Source organism: Equus quagga, chromosome 15 (assembly GCF_021613505.1).
Source record: "Equus quagga isolate Etosha38 chromosome 15, UCLA_HA_Equagga_1.0, whole genome shotgun sequence".
Taxonomy (NCBI): domain Eukaryota; kingdom Metazoa; phylum Chordata; class Mammalia; order Perissodactyla; family Equidae; genus Equus; species Equus quagga.
In genome coordinates this window covers 10,114,933-10,130,902 of record NC_060281.1, presented here as the reverse complement: position 1 = coordinate 10,130,902, position 15,970 = coordinate 10,114,933, and the positions used below count along the sequence as shown (strand labels likewise).

Here is a 15,970-nt window from a genome sequence, read left to right as displayed (position 1 = left end):
GCCTCAGTATATAATCTCTGCTATAGCATTACATATGCATATATTACATTAAAGATGATCTAATTCAGAGTGCTTAAACAGGGTGGGAGGGACTTTGTCCCCTGCCCCTCAAGTGGGGAACATTTGAAAGTGTCTGGAGATATTGTTGGTTGTCACAACTGTGTGATACTCCTGGTATCTAGTGGACAGAAGCCAGGGACGCTACAAGACACCCTACAATGCATAGGACAGCCCCCCACAACAAAGAATTACCCAACCCAAAATGGCACTTGTGCCAAGGTTGAGAAATCTTGGTCTAAAATGATTTCTTTACTTTGGAGATAATGAAACTAAAGCCTAAAGAAGTGAAGTGAATTGCCAAGGTCATATGACTACTAACTAGCAGACAGCCAGTACTAGCATATAGTTCTCTGTATTTCTTATTGCATTAGTCATTGGTTCTCCAGAGAAACAGAACAAATAGGATGTACAGAGAGAGATTTATTTTAAGGAATTGGCACACACAACTGTGGGGACTGAGAAGTCTGAAATCTGCAGGGCAGGCCAGCAGACTGAAGACCCACGGAAGAGTTGGTGTTGCTGTCTTGAGTCCAAAGACTATCTGAAGGCAGAATTCCTCCTTCCTCAGAAGACTTCAGTCTTTTCTCTTAAGGCCTTCAACTGATTGGGTGAGACTCACCCACATTATGGAGAGTAATCTGCTTTACTGTAAATCTGCTGATTTAAATGTTAATCTCGTCTAAAAAATACCTTCACAGCAACATCTACACTGGTGTTTGCCAAACAACTGAGTACCATAGCCTAGCCAAGTTGACACATAAAATTAAATGTTTTAGGGTCAGAAAGTCTGGTTTTGAAGCCTGTTCCACCTCTTAATAAATGTGTCCCCTTTGGAAAGTCACTTGACCTCTCTGACTTTAATCTAAACAGGGATAATAGTACAATCTACCTCAGGAATGGATCCAGGATGTATGGAACCTGGAGCTTAATGGAATTTGGGAAACTCTCTTTAGGAAAAGAAACACAAAATTATGAATATGCAATCAGTTACAACTCTGTATATTAATTTATAACAAATAAATTATGAAAACTGTGTAGTGTTTAAAAGTTAACAAATTTCTCAAATATCACATAATGTAGGGAAAATTACAAAACATTTTTATCAACAGCTCTATAATACTTTTATCCTACCTTTTTTGGTTGCATACATGTTGATTGCCTCTTCATTTGACAATGATTTTGTAACAGCCTTTTCTATAGAAAGAATGGGAAAGTAATTTAGACTATCTTCTAGCATAGCTGATGAAAATATGCTTTTTTTTTTAACTCACTGTACCAATGACAATGCGTATCTTCTTTTTTTTTTTTTAAAGATTGGCACCTGAGCTAACAACTTGCCAATCTCTTTTTCTTTTGCTTTTTCTCCCCAAATCCCTGCCCCCAGTAGAAAGTGGTATACTTTTAGTTGTAGGTCCTTCTAGTTGTGGCATGTGGGATGCCGCCTCAGCATGGCCTGATGAGTGGTGTCATGTCCACGCCCAGGATCCCAACCGGCAAAACCCTGGGCCGCCAAAGCGGAGCGCACGAACTTAACCACTTGGCCACGGGGCTGGCCCCAGCTTTTTTTTTTTTTTTTTTTCTTGACAGTTTATAGAGGTTTCTTTCAAATTCTCAAATCTTTATTAGCAATGTAATTTTTAGGGCCGTTGTGAATTTGGGTAAACCTGTATTGAGTTTCTTTGTTATCTGAGCTATAAGATTTCAGGGAATTTCAAGTTTTCTGTGGAGTGAGTGCTCTTAACTATTCTTTGCATTGACTATATTCATAGTACTCCTGGAAGACACTGTAAACTGGAATGGCCAGCAACAATGTAACTATACATGGAAGGGATTGCAAAGCACAAAATATATGCCAGTCAATCCTTAACAAAATCTCAGAAATTCCACTGCCACTCCAAGGTTACAATCAGAGGATAAAATATGACTGAGGAGCAGTTGAAATGGAGACAGTAGTCTTAACCAATTATGGTTGAAATAGCTAATTTTGGCAAATTTAACAAAAAAATGTAACCATGTGAAGATATTGCTAGGGCCCCTTTTTTTGGCAGGTACCCACGCAACTAAGCTTCATTAGCTTCCCAGTAATTCTACCTCTCACCTAGTTCATTTCATTTTTTTCTTTTGAAAGAGGTAAAGCGGATTTGAGAAACTTTCTATTTAAACAATCAACAAATGTTACTGAAGAATGACAAACAGAATTGTTGATAATTTTTTAAGACAGTTGACTGGTATGTGGGGATGGTTCATTTTACTTTGTGTGTTTGAAATTTTATCTCATTAAGAAGTTTTCTAAAGTCATTTGAGGTAAAAATATATGTTAAATATTTTAACTATCTATGCTGGAATTCCTCTGAATAGATAATAAAATATTTCCTAAGTCATCTCAATAGTAATAGTTCTTATCAGCAATTTGTATTTTCAAGCCAAAATTTGTTGTCAACACAAAATAACTAACTTGGACAACTGTTAAAAATGCTCTAAGAACTCTAACGTAAATTTGCTCTGTTTTTTGAAATTTGCTTTTTATAGGTGTTATAGGTGCCTGAAACAAAGCATCTGCAGTTCTAAAGCTAACATTGGATTTTGCTGGAGAATCTGCAAGCGTGCTGGCAGTGAGCACAACGGGACATAGCGGCAGGCTGAGAGAGATCGGTAACATCCACGGGCTCCTCTGATGGAGCAACCAGCTTGCTGAAGAAGCTGCATGTAGATTCCACCCTAAATACCAGTGAAGCATCAAACCAGAGAATTTCTAGCAGCCAAATAAGCATGCAATATAGTTTCTTGGAAATATGCATTTTCCATCCTTCTCTGTACACCTAACTTAACAGAATAGTCAGAGCCCTTATCATAGCAACAGAAACTTCAACCCCTACGATTCATCATTGTCCAACTCAGTCACTGTATGTTTGTTATTACCATGCCTCCTCATGTTAGTTTTTGGATCTTTAGCATAAGCACATGTTTGGAAAAGTAAACAGTGAAATAATCCATGTTCAGAAACATGGGAGCAGCAAAGTCAGCCTCAAATCAGATAATCATATCAAACCAAGTAATCGTGTTTTAGCAATAAAATTACAGGATTATTCTGTTACCTAAAAATGTATAAAATGGGAATCTGAAGAAAATGAGAGCAGCAAGACCTTTTTGTTTTAATATGAAACTATTCCATTGTACTTGAAAAAGAAATAAACCCAAGTTTTTGTGACTGTTAAAATAATGCATCAACTTTCAGAAAAATCTTTTTTATGTTTGTTTACATGCTTCTTTTTATTGCCCAAAGTATATTAAATACAGATGTGTAACATAAAACATCAATATCATCTAAAACATCCTGTATAAAATATACCATCCTATGTATCTGCTTGGTTAGATTGCTACACTGTTTAGTTTAGTTTTGACTGATTTGTTTTCATAGTATCAGAAGAAAGGAGACTTGAAAACAAAATCATATGGGTTTGATAATCACACAAAAAGATAAATACTTTCTAAATGAATGAAAGATAAGAAATTCTTCATCAAGAGGCTTCTCCTCTGATGTCAGGTTGTCACACGTGACAACTCTGTAATGCCAAGACATGCTTCTTCAGTGCACAAGTCACGTTTAAACTTGGAAAAGAAGATGCGTATCATAGTGAGAAAGTTCAGTACTGTGGACCCAGGGAACATTCCATAACTGTTGCTTGATAACAATGTGGTTGTATAAAATAAATATTCCTAAGGAAATAACATGTTAACATTTGCTACTTTTACTTAAATATAAATAAATCCCATTGAAAACATAAAAAGTATTTGATTATTTCTTATTAGTGTATAAAATCCAGGGGAGGGGCCGGCCCTGTGACCAAGTGGTTAAGTTCGCGCGCTCCACTTCGGCATCCCAGGGTTTTGCCAGTTCAAATCCTGGGCGCGGACATGGCACCACTCATCAAGCCATGCTGAGGCGGCATCCCACATGCCACAACTAGAAGGATCCACAACTAAAACTACACAACTATGTACCAGGGGGCTCTGGGAGAAAAGGGAAAAATAAAATCGTAAAAAAAAAAAAAAAAAGAAAATCCAGGGGAAATATCCTTTTCTAGGCTGATGGCTTCTTTACCTATATATTGAGCCATTACCATTATAATTGGACTGTGTGGCTCTGCCTTGTTTGTCTTCTAAAGAGCTATGCTATGTAGGGTATATAGACAGTACCCACACTAAGCATCCACGCTATAGAGGATACATACACAACTTCCAGGGAGGTTAATATTTTCATTGAAAAAGGATAATCTTACTAAGATATATGTTATTTCCTAACAAAAACTACTTGGTAATATAAATTTTGTCTACTAAATATAATTTTTTTTGCCTTTGCAAAACATAACTGTATTATTCAATTGGAACTCCTATGGTCCTTCCTTAAAGTATTTTGAGATGTGTTGATATTTTTACAGATAATAGAAGACACATTTTCTTTTCAATTCAGCTTCATATATTGGTTCTAAATGAGTTATAAATTAAGAAAACTAACGAAACTGAATAGAGTGCCCAGAAAGCAATTAATATACATGTATGTGTATATGTATGCATATATTATGTATTCACATACATAAGAATTTAGAATATGATTAAAGTAGAACCTTTAATAAGCAGGGAAAGGAAGCTTTCCAAAAAATGATACTGAGAAAATTGGTGAATGAAAAGTAATTAAGTTATATTCCTACTTCAAACCATATTCCATAAAGAATTCCAGATTAATAAAAAGTAAAAATTGAGGTCAGATGAAAAAAAAATACATAAATATTTTTATGTTCTCTGATGGGGAAGGACTTTCTAAGTCTACAATTAATGCAGCAAAAGTGTCAAAGAAAAATTTACTAATGTACGAGTTCCTGCATGCATGTTCTGTGGTCTTCCTACATGGATACGGTAGTTTCATTAAGATTGATGGAATATATGGTCAGCATCTTCATCTGTTCCATGACAACATTTTTCTGTGAATGTCTTTGATGCATTCATCAAGTTTGCAGCTCTTTTCACATTTTTTTCTTGTAAAATCTTTGTACTCATGGTGTGCCATAGTCTTTCTTGAACACTTATTTTTGTTTTTTGGGGTTTTTTTTTAGGAAGATTACCCTGAGCTAACATCTGCTGCCCATCCTCCTCTTTTTGCTGAGGAAGACTGGCCCTGAGCTAACATCCATGCCCATCTTCCTCTACTTTATATGTGGGACGCCTACCACAGCATGGCATGACAAGCGGTGCCATGTCCGCACCCAGGGTCCGAACCAGCGAACGCCAGCCACCAAAGTGGAACGTGCGCACTTAACTGCTGGGCCACTGGCCGGCCCCGTGAACACTTATTTTTGAATGACATGGTTTTTCCCCGTCCAGCTATTTGCAGGTGGGGTCATGGAGGGTGGGAGGCTTCCCACCTCTCACAGGCCCTCTCTCTGCTGTCCCAGAGACCACCGCTTCTGGCCGGTACGGCTCCTCTGAGATGTTTTTTGTGTAGCCCTGCTCCCGCTGGTTCTATGCCCCAAGCTGAGTCTGGCAGGACGTCTGTCAGCAGCCCTGCTTCCCCAGGCCCTTCAGCAGCAAACAGGGGACAGAGCCCTGCCCTCCCAGATGGGCCTTCACCTGCAGGGAGTGTTTTTGGATGTAGTAACATCCACTAATAGTATCCCTTGCAATATTTGGGATATACTTACCCTAAGTAACTACTCATTCATCTTCAACTCAAATGTAACTGAATGTCCTATATTTTTATTTGCTGAACCTGGCCACCCTATGTTATCAAGAGCCTAGTGCTATTCTAATTCTCATACTTTTTTTCAGAATATGTTTCCCCCATTCCTCCCTGAGGCTCTTTTGATCGTTTCTTTCCCTTATATACTAGAATCTGATGAAAATATGCCTTGTTGTGTATCCTTTTTCATTCATTCACTGTGCTGGGTACATGATGGATCCTTTCAATCTGGATACTGGTAGCCTTTAATTCTGGAAAATACATATGGGATGTATTATACATAAATTTATATTATATACTATATATATAAAGTATATATAATAAGCATACAGAATACTTATTTTATAAGTAATATTTCATATTACTTTAATTCTGGGAAATATATATGGGATGTATTAAATATACAGCATATATTTATATATAATACATAAAGTATATATAAGTATAATAAAGTATATACAATAAGTAGACTATGCATTATACAATGTATAATGCTATTATATAATATCTATATTATTTGTACTGTACTAAATAGTGTTACATAAGCTCTCAGTGTCCCTGATGGTCCTGGTTAAAATAATTCCGCTGATGATGCTGGAGATAATACATGCCTTGTGCTCCCTCCACCCAAACTCTTCCTTGCACTGCTGGTCCTTTGGGATTTATTCATTTCTTTTCTTTTTTTGAGGAAGGTCGTCCCTGAGCTAACATCACCACCACTCCTCCTCTTTTTGCTGAGGCAGATTGGCCCTGAGCTAACATCTGTGCCCATATTCCTCCATTTTATATGTGGAACGCCTGCCACAACATGGCTTGATGACTGGTGTGTAAGTCTGTGCCAGGGATCGGAACTAGCAGACCCCGGGCCACAGAAGCAGAGAGCGCCAACTTAAGCACTACGCCACCGGGCTGGCCCCTATTCATTTCTTTATATTCCTTTTAGCAAGGAATCAGAAGAAAAGCGAAGTATCACTCAGTATTTTTTCTTTTTCACAAACTTCCTGACTATTTTCATAATAGTCACAAATTTATTCCTACAGGTGAACTTCTAAATCCTTTTGTCAACTTGCCACTGTCAAAAAAATCTTGCTGAAGTTTTTGTTGGAATTATACTTCAGTCATTTTCTAATCAGGGGAGAAGTTATCTTTACAAAACTGATTCTTCCTATCTGAGAACAAGTTGGCATTAAATTATAGTTTTTCTATTCCTCAGTAGACATTTAAATTTTTCCACAAAGACCCTACACATTTCTTGTTATTTTAGTGCCTAGGTATTTTATTTTTTATTGTTACGATATAATTGATCACTGCTATATAGAAAAATTCATGTTTGTGTATCTTTCTTTCTTTTTTTTTTTGAGGAAGATTAGCCCTGAGCTAACTGCTGCCAATCCTCCTCTTTTTGCTGAGGAAGACTGGCCCTGAGCTAACATCCATACCCATCTTCCTCTACTTTATATGTGGGACGCCTACCACAGCATGACTTGCCAAGAGGTGCCATGTCTGCACCCAGGATCCAAACTGGGGAACCCTGGGCCGCCGAAGCAGAAGGTGCGCACTTAACCACTGTGCCACCGGGCCGGCCCCTGTGTATCTTTCTTTTTAAAGCATCAATTTAACTATACTTTTAAGCATCTACCTTACTCTATTTTTTCTTTTCTTTTGCTTTTCCTGGCCAAAAAAAGTTCTTCAAATAATGACAGTTTTGCCTCCTCTTTTTAATACCTTTTTGCTATTTTCTGTTCCTTATTTCATTGCATTGCTTATAATTCCCAAAACAATGTTAAATAATAGTAGTGGTAGGAGGCATTTTCATTTTATCCTTCTCTTAGTCTCCGTCAATATGATAGGGGATGAATGCTATCTCATTATAGTTTAATTTGTATTTCTCTATTTACAGATGTGTAAGGGGGAAATCCTTTGGCCTCTGATATTACTTTGGCTGGGTGGCAGTTACAGAAAATCCGCCAGAGACCCTGAAACTTAGTGACATTCTTATGTCTCTCAAGTGATAGGCATCACTTTGGAAGCCTGGTCCCAAAGGTTCTAATGAACAGTAATGCAGCAAAAAGAAATAACCTCTCTTTATAGGGGCCAGCCCTGTGGCCGAGTGGTTAAACTTCTGCATGCTCTGCTTCAGCAGCTGGGGTTTGTGGGTTCAGATCTTGGGTGCGGACCTACTCCACTCATCAGCCATGCTGTGGAGGCGTCCTACCTACAAAGTAGGGGAAGACCAGCACAGATGTTAGCTTAGGGAGAATCTTCCTCACAAAAAAAGAGGAGAAAAGAAAGAAGAAAGAAAGAAAGAACCTATTGAACGAACAAACGAACTTATTGAACTTACCTCTTATTGAACGAACCTCTTCATATAAAATGAATATAGAGATGTATGTTGAGGTAAAAAGCTTCATAAAATCTGTGTAGTGTGGAAGCACTGCCACGGCTATAGAAACTTTCAGATAAGTTTGGTGCTAATATTACTCTACAAAACCTCTGTTTACACCACTTACACACAGGGGACAGACCTTACAGCTCCTGGAGCTTGCCACCCTAATCTCTTCCAGCTCCACTGAAAAATGATTCTTCCCAACAGTTTGTAGCAAAGATTCCCAACGATTTATAAAAAGTTATTGCCTGCAAATCAAAACTACACTAAGATATCACCTTACACCCGTTAGAATGGCTACAATCACCAAGACAAAAAATAACAAATGTTGGAGAGGATGTGGAGAAAAGGGAATCCTCATACACTGCTGGTGGGAATGCAAACTGGTGCAGCCACTATGGAAAACAGCATGGAGATTCCTCAAAAAACTAAAAATAGAAATACCGTATGATCCAGCTATCCCACTACTGGGTATCTACCCAAACAACTTGAAATCAACAATCCAAAGTGCCATATGCACCCCTATGTCCATTGCAGCACTATTCACAATAGCCAAGAAGTGAAAGCAACCCAAGCGCCCATCGACTGATGAATGGATAAAGAAGATGTGGCATATATATACAATAGAATACTATTCAGCCATAAAAAAGACAAAATTGTCCCATTTGCAACAACATGGATGGACCTTGAGGGTATTATGTTAAGTGAAATAAGTCAGACAGAGAAAGACAAACACCATATGATTTTACTCATATGTGGAAGATAAACAAACACATGGACAAAGAGAACAGTTTAGTGATTACCAGAGGGGAAGGGGGTTGGGGAGTGGGCACAAAGAGTGAAGGGGCACATATATACTAATACTGAAAAAGACTAATGTACAACTGAAATTTCACAATGTTACAAACTATTATGACCTCAATAAAAAACAAACAAACAAAAAGTCATTGCCAGTGAATTGCTTTTTGCTTAATTTCTGATTGCCATACAAATATGGACTACAGTATGCATGTCCTTGACACCAATACGGAAAAAAGCCTAGAAAAAGTTTTTTTATTAAAGTTTAGTTCAGTGAGAAAAAAACATGAAAAAGTGCAAAATATATACAGTTCCTGGCAGTTGTCACATGAGATTTTTCTGACTACAGACCATAAAAGTTTACATTTGTGTAATGAAATTACAGTGAATTTCATTTCATTGTTAATATATAAGTTTCTGTTGCAAAGTGCTTACTCTATCTAAAAAGAAGAGAGCAAGAGGGTTGCAGGATTTTTTTTTCCCCCAACAAATCTGTGTCATGGGTCCTAATTTCTTTATTCCTCTTCCTTTAGCGCAACACAGGGCAGCAGCCTCATCAAAAATGTCTGATCTCAAAGGATGTTCCTGAAACCTCACCTACAGCTCTACTCTGGGGGCCCATTAGGGGTGGCTCCTTTTTCTTCAAGATTTCACCATTTTCATTCTTACCTCAAAAACATCATGGATGGCCTTCCAGAAGCAATGAAAATTATAATCAATAAGACCTTTTCTTTCAAAGCTTTCATCTCCAACAAAGCAACAAGAGCCAGACATATTGTCACTTCTTTTAAATAAAGAACCGTTGTAATATTCAGCTTTATAATGGCTGTTGATTTGTTGTCATTAGCAGTTCCTGCTCCATCTTCTTTGAGACCATAAATTCAAGAGATGTCGATAACACATCTATCATATCACAGCAGAGCTCATAGGTTTGCTGGGTACTATCGGTTGCATTATAAATTTTCCTGACCACATGAAACAGAAATGCCTTATCAACTCCAGAATTTGACATAAAGACGTTCAGCAAATTCTCCAGGGTTGAGAGATGTGGAATCAATTCTGAATCACTTTGCTAAAAACTTCAAATATTGAATAATCATACATGGTTGTCAGATAAAAGCTGAGGTGAGCTTTTTTCTAATTCAGCATCTGCAACGTCATTATTTGCTCTCTGGTGAGTATCTCTATGGGTTTCAATTTTGTGGTCATCTGACAGACCATCTACTTTGTGAATAACACCTCAAATTTGATGCTGGTGTTTACTTTGTAGGCCCTGGTGACTGTGAGGTGGAGCCTGGCCAGGGATTCCATGTTATCCTCCCGAGAGTCAATAACAAATATCAGTGCTCATGTTCCCCTGAAGATCATGTCAGAGTACCATCAAAAGAGTCAATGCTTCCTGGGAAGTCCCAAATCTGAAAATTAACAAAGGCACAGTTGGAAACATCTTCCCAGCATACCTTGTTAGTGTTCTCCAAACAGTGTTTCATTGGGAGACACTTTGTGAAAGATAACTTTCTGAATAGACCACTTGCTGCTTCTATTTGGGCCCAAGAGCAGGTTTCTGGGCTTCACCTCAGTACTAAAGGGTGGAGGCCAAGCTTTCTCATCCACTGTTCACAACCTATTTCTGAATTGAGTTTCTGCCTGGAGCTTTCTGTGAGCCATGGAGGCAGGGGGTGGGTGTCCCCGGAAAAATCTCTCAGAAAATTAGGAATCAAAGGAAATTACCTCAAGCCAATAAAGGCATCTATGAAAAACCTACAGCTAGCATCATACTTATTGATGAAAGACTGAATGCTCTCCCTCCAAAATCAGAAACAAGTCAAGAATATTCACTCTCACCGTATATTGAATATGTTTTGGAGCTCCTAACTAGTACAATAAGCCAAGAAAAGAAATAAGAGGCATCCAGACTGGAAGGGAAGAAGAAAAACTGACTTTACTTACAGATGACAAGTTATCTATGTAGATGATCTAGTGGAATTTCCAAAAATGTATTAGAACTAATAAATGAGTTCAGTAAAGTTGCAAGATACAAGTCAATATACAAAAATCAATTGTATTTCAGCTGTTGGGTTGGTAAGACTGCAGAACAGGAGTTTTCTACCATCATTTCCACCCATGGATGAGAGTATCTTTGTGGAAGTCCCAGAGTCCAGCAAAGAAGTTCCAGTATACCACTGAAGCAAAAAAAAACTGAGAACAGATGGATTGAAGAGGGTAAGAAGAACAGTTTCACTTTACCCATGTCACTACTTCCCCAAGGTGGCACAGCTCAGTGCCAAAAGAAACCCCCTTGGCCCAAAATTTCTCCTATGGGGGTAAGTGAGAGGTAGTGAATGAGCACCTGCCTTCCCCAGTCATGCTGAACGCTGCCTAAGAGGCCCATTTCTTTGTCACCCACCCAGAATACTGAGGTAAGAGGCATGGCTGAGTGCTTGGGAAAGGCTGGGAGCAGGGAAGAGAGACGAGGACTCATAGCAACCAGGGCTTGGAACTCAACAAAGGTGCAAGGATCCCACTAATTGATTGGCAGAGTCCATCACGAGATCTACCCACCAGCTGCTTGGGACACCTCACATGTGGATTCCCCCAAATAGCCCATGGACACCCCCAAAGGTCTGTTCATGGGTTGGAAGAGTAATATTGGTAAAATGTCCACACTACCCCAAATGATCTAGATTCTATCGCAATCTTTATCAAAATTTCAGTGGTATTTTTCACAGAAATAGAACAAACAATCCTAAAATTCTTATGGAACCACAAAAGACCCCAAATAGCCAAAGAATCTTGAGAAAGAAGAAGAAAGCTAGAGGCATCACAATTCCTGATTTCCAATTGTATTACAAAGCTATAATAATCAAAACAGCATGGTACTGGCATGAAGACAGACACATAGACCAATAGAACAGAAGAGAAAGGCCCCAAATAAAACCACCCATAAATGGTCAACTAATCTTTGACACAAATACCAAGAACACACAATAGGGAAAGGAAAGTCTCTTCAATAAATGGTGCTGGGAAAACTGGACACTCATGTAAAAAAGATAAATTTGGACCATTATCTTACGCTATACACAAAATTTAATTCAAACTAGAGTAAAGACTTAAATGTAAGTTCTGAAACTGTAAAACAAATAGAAGGAAACATAGGGGAAAAGGTTATTGACATTGGTCTTGGCAATGATTTTTTGGATATGACACCAAAAGCATAGACAACAAAAGCAAAAATAAATAGGTGGTCTACATCAAATTAGAAAGCTAGGCATAGCAAAGGAAATCAACAACAAAATGAAAAGGCAACCTACAGAATGGTAGAAAATATTTGCAAACCACACATCCAATAAGAGGCTAATATCCAAACATATAAGGAACTCATAGAACTCAACAGCAAAAAAACAAATAACTCAATCAAAAAATGAGCAAAGGATCTGAATAGACATTTTTCCAAAGAAGACATACAAATGGCCAACAGTGGTATGAAAAGGTGCTCAACAACATTAATCATCAGGGATAGATATGCAAATCAAAACCACAATGAGATATCACCTCACACCAGTTAAGATGCTTATTATCAAACATTCAAAAGGTAACAAGTCTTGGCCAGGATGTGGAGAAAATAAAACCGTTGTACACTGTTGGTAGGAATATAAATTGATACAGTCACTCTGGAAAACAGTATGGAAGTTCCTCAAAAAATTAAAAATAGAACTACCATATGATCCAGCAATCCCAATTCTGGGTATATATGTGAAGGAAATGAAACAGTATCCGGAAGAGATGTCTGCACTCCCATGTTCACTGCACCATTATTCACAATAACCAAGACCTGGAAACAATCTAAGCATGTGTCACGGATGAAGGGAAAAAGACAATGTGGTGTATATACACACGGAAATAGTACTCAGCCTTAAAAAAGAAAGAAATCCTGCCATTTATAGCAACACAGATGACACTGGAGGACATTGTGCTAAGCGAAATACGCTAGATACAGAAAAACAAATACTGCATAATCTCATACATGGAATCTAAAAAAGTTGAACTCATGGAAACAGGGAGTAGAATGGTGGTTACCAGGGGCTGTGGAGGTGGGGGAAATGTGGTGATGTGGTCCAAGGGTACAAACTTTAAAATATAAGATGAATAACTTCTGTACAGCATGGTGACTATAGTTAATAAAAATGTATTATATGCTTTAAATTTGCTGAGAGAGTCGATCTTAAGGGTTCTCACCACTCACACACAAAATGGTAATTATGTGAGGTGATGGATATGTTAATTAGCATGATTGTGGTAATCATTTCACAACATATAATAAGATCAAAATATCAGGAGCCGGCTGAGTGGTTAAGATCACGTGCTCCATTTCAGCAGCCTGGGGTTCACTGGTTCAGATCCTGGGCATGGACCTATGCAGTGCTCATCAAGCCATGCTGTGGAGACATCCCACATGGAAGAACCAGAATGACCTACAACTAAGATATACAACTAGGTAGTGGGGCTTTGGGGAGAAAAAAAAAAAACAGATGTTCACTCAGGGCCAATCTTCCTCACCAAAAATAATAAGAACAATATCAAAACATCATGTGTACACCTAAATATACACAATTTTAACTTGTCAATTATACCTCAATAAAACTAAGGGAAAAAGTCAGTTTTATTTCCGTTATAGCAATAACAATCAGAAATTGAAATCTGAAAAATGACACTGATTACAATAGCATCAGAAAATATGAAATACTTAACAACTAATCTGACAAGATATGTGAAACATCTGTACACGGAAAACTATGAAACGTTGCTGAGAGAAATTAAAGAAGCCCTAGAACAATTTGAAAAAAAGATAAAGCTGGAAGACTAACACTACTTGATTTTAAGACTTATTGCAAAGCTACAGTAATCAAGACAGTATGGTACTGGTGTCAAGATAAATACATTCATCAATAGAACATAATAGAAAGTTCAGAAATAGGCCCACACATCTACGGACAATTGGTATTTGACAAAGGTGCAAAGGCAATTCAGAGGAAAAAGCACAGTCTTTTCAACAATTAGTGCAGGAAGAATTGTATATCCTTATGCAAAAGCATGAACTTCAATCCATACCTCACACCATACACAAAAATGAACTCTAAATGAATCACAGACCTAAAATTAACACTTAATTCTAAAATTTCTAGGAGAATATATTTGTAACCTTGCTTAAGCAAAGATTTCGTAGATGTACTACCAAAAGCATGATCCAGAAAATAAAAAAATTGACAAACTGGACTTCATCAAATGTAAGAAATTCACTTCGAAAGAATATTAAGAAAATGAAAACACCAGTCACAGACTGGGAGAAAATACTTGCAAATCTACATATCTGTTAAGGACTTGTATCCAGAATAAATAAACAACCCTCAAAATTCAATTAAAAAAATAACCTATTTAAATAACGCACAGAAGATCTTAACAGACACTACCAATGAATACATATGGATGCCAAATGAACACATAAAAAGATGCTCAATATTATTAGTCATTAGGTTAATGCAAATTAAAATCACAGTGCAATATCACTACACATCTATTAGAATATCTAAAATGAAAAATACTACCCCCGCAGCAATTACTGAATTAAAGGATAGGAGCACATTTGGGCTCTAGCCAGGTACTTACTGTTTGTTTTCCAAGAGCTTAACTGAGCGACTCCCACTTGCAACCTATCAAAGTACATCTTCCACCGAACTCTCACCATCACATTAGGACAATCTTTTAAATGCAAATCTCTCCTAGACATTTAAGGGATTTAGAAACAGTTAATTTACACACAGCTTTTGGGGTGATCATTGTGGCAGGTCCCTCTTGTTCTCACCTTTCCTCTACAAGTACCAAATTTAGTACTGCACCTGTAGTTTTAGTGCACTTTGTGGAAATGCAAAGATTCAAGTCTAGCTACGAACATAAGTAACTACATGCCATGTTCTCATTTCGATCGGCAAAAACAGGCCTTCTAATGAGGAAACAAGTATCTGCAGGGCTCAAATAACTTATGTAAAGTCAGCTGAAAATTTAACAAGAGACAATATTTCTCCCAAAGAAATACCGCACTTGTAGAATCAAGGTGACTTCGGTGACTACTTCTTTCTTAAGTATTTAATGAGAAGCTTTGTTCTCTAAAATCTTAAGAGTATCAGACATTTTGCTGTTTGAAAATGTATCCTAAGAATGAAATACCCTTCTCTTGGCTGGTCACTTTGACACAGAGAACGAGCCTCATATTCCAGACATTGCGCAGGGCTACAGATAAGGGCGTCTAGGGCGCAATATTTACTATCTATGTTAATTTTGTAGTTTCCAGGTTAACAGGACCCGTGGGTCCACTTTGCAGTCCAGACGTGACGTTAAACTCTTTACACACAGCCCTAATTGGCTCTGAACCTAACAAAACACTGTTTCACTTAACTTTCACCTACCTCAACCGTTCCTTGAAATCTTACAGCTCTACGTTTTCCTTTGGCTGGTGAGATGCCTCATGGTGCCTCTGTCGTAGGGTCTCTCGCTCATCCTGGGCCAGGGTCAGTCAGAAAGGTGATTTTGTGAGACTACAGATTTTTCAGACTACACGTGACCTTAGGCTGATGGAGCTAGGAGAAAAAGCTTTAAAAGAACGTTCTCACTTAAGCTTTATTTTCATAAATTTTGTCTGTTCACCAGCGTTTGTGTGTAAATACATACTGAAAAGAAAAAGGTCCGCCACTATGTTAGTAAGGCATATCTCAGCAAATCACAAAGAACTACTTCAGCACTATTGACCTATTATCTAGACCAGCATTTGGTTGTTTAAAAAAAAAGAGATATTGAGAGAGAAAGGGCACCTATTGTTCTACTTTTGGAGAGCAACCGCCTAAACGGAAAGGCGCCTAAGCTCAGAGTCCTTTTGCACTCTTACACGAGCGGGGAGGACTCCGGGGCCACCAGAACTACAATTCCCAGCATCCTGCGCG

At 38.0% G+C, this 15,970-nt stretch overlaps 1 protein-coding gene and 1 pseudogene across 3 annotated transcripts in view; one reads left to right on the top strand and one right to left on the bottom strand.

Annotated features, from left to right (window-relative positions):
• BEND6 (BEN domain containing 6) overlaps window positions 1-3,819 on the top strand; it is a 54,624-nt gene extending 50,805 nt beyond the window's left edge. For all 3 annotated transcript variants that reach the window (XM_046640605.1, XM_046640604.1, XM_046640606.1), the window contains exon 7: window positions 2,590-3,819. The gene's annotated coding sequence lies outside the window, so the exon portion shown is untranslated. The remainder of the gene's footprint in view (window positions 1-2,589) is intronic.
• On the bottom strand, window positions 2,593-15,962 carry LOC124226470 (ras-related GTP-binding protein D-like; annotated as a pseudogene).
• Between the last annotated feature and the right edge of the window lie 8 nt (window positions 15,963-15,970).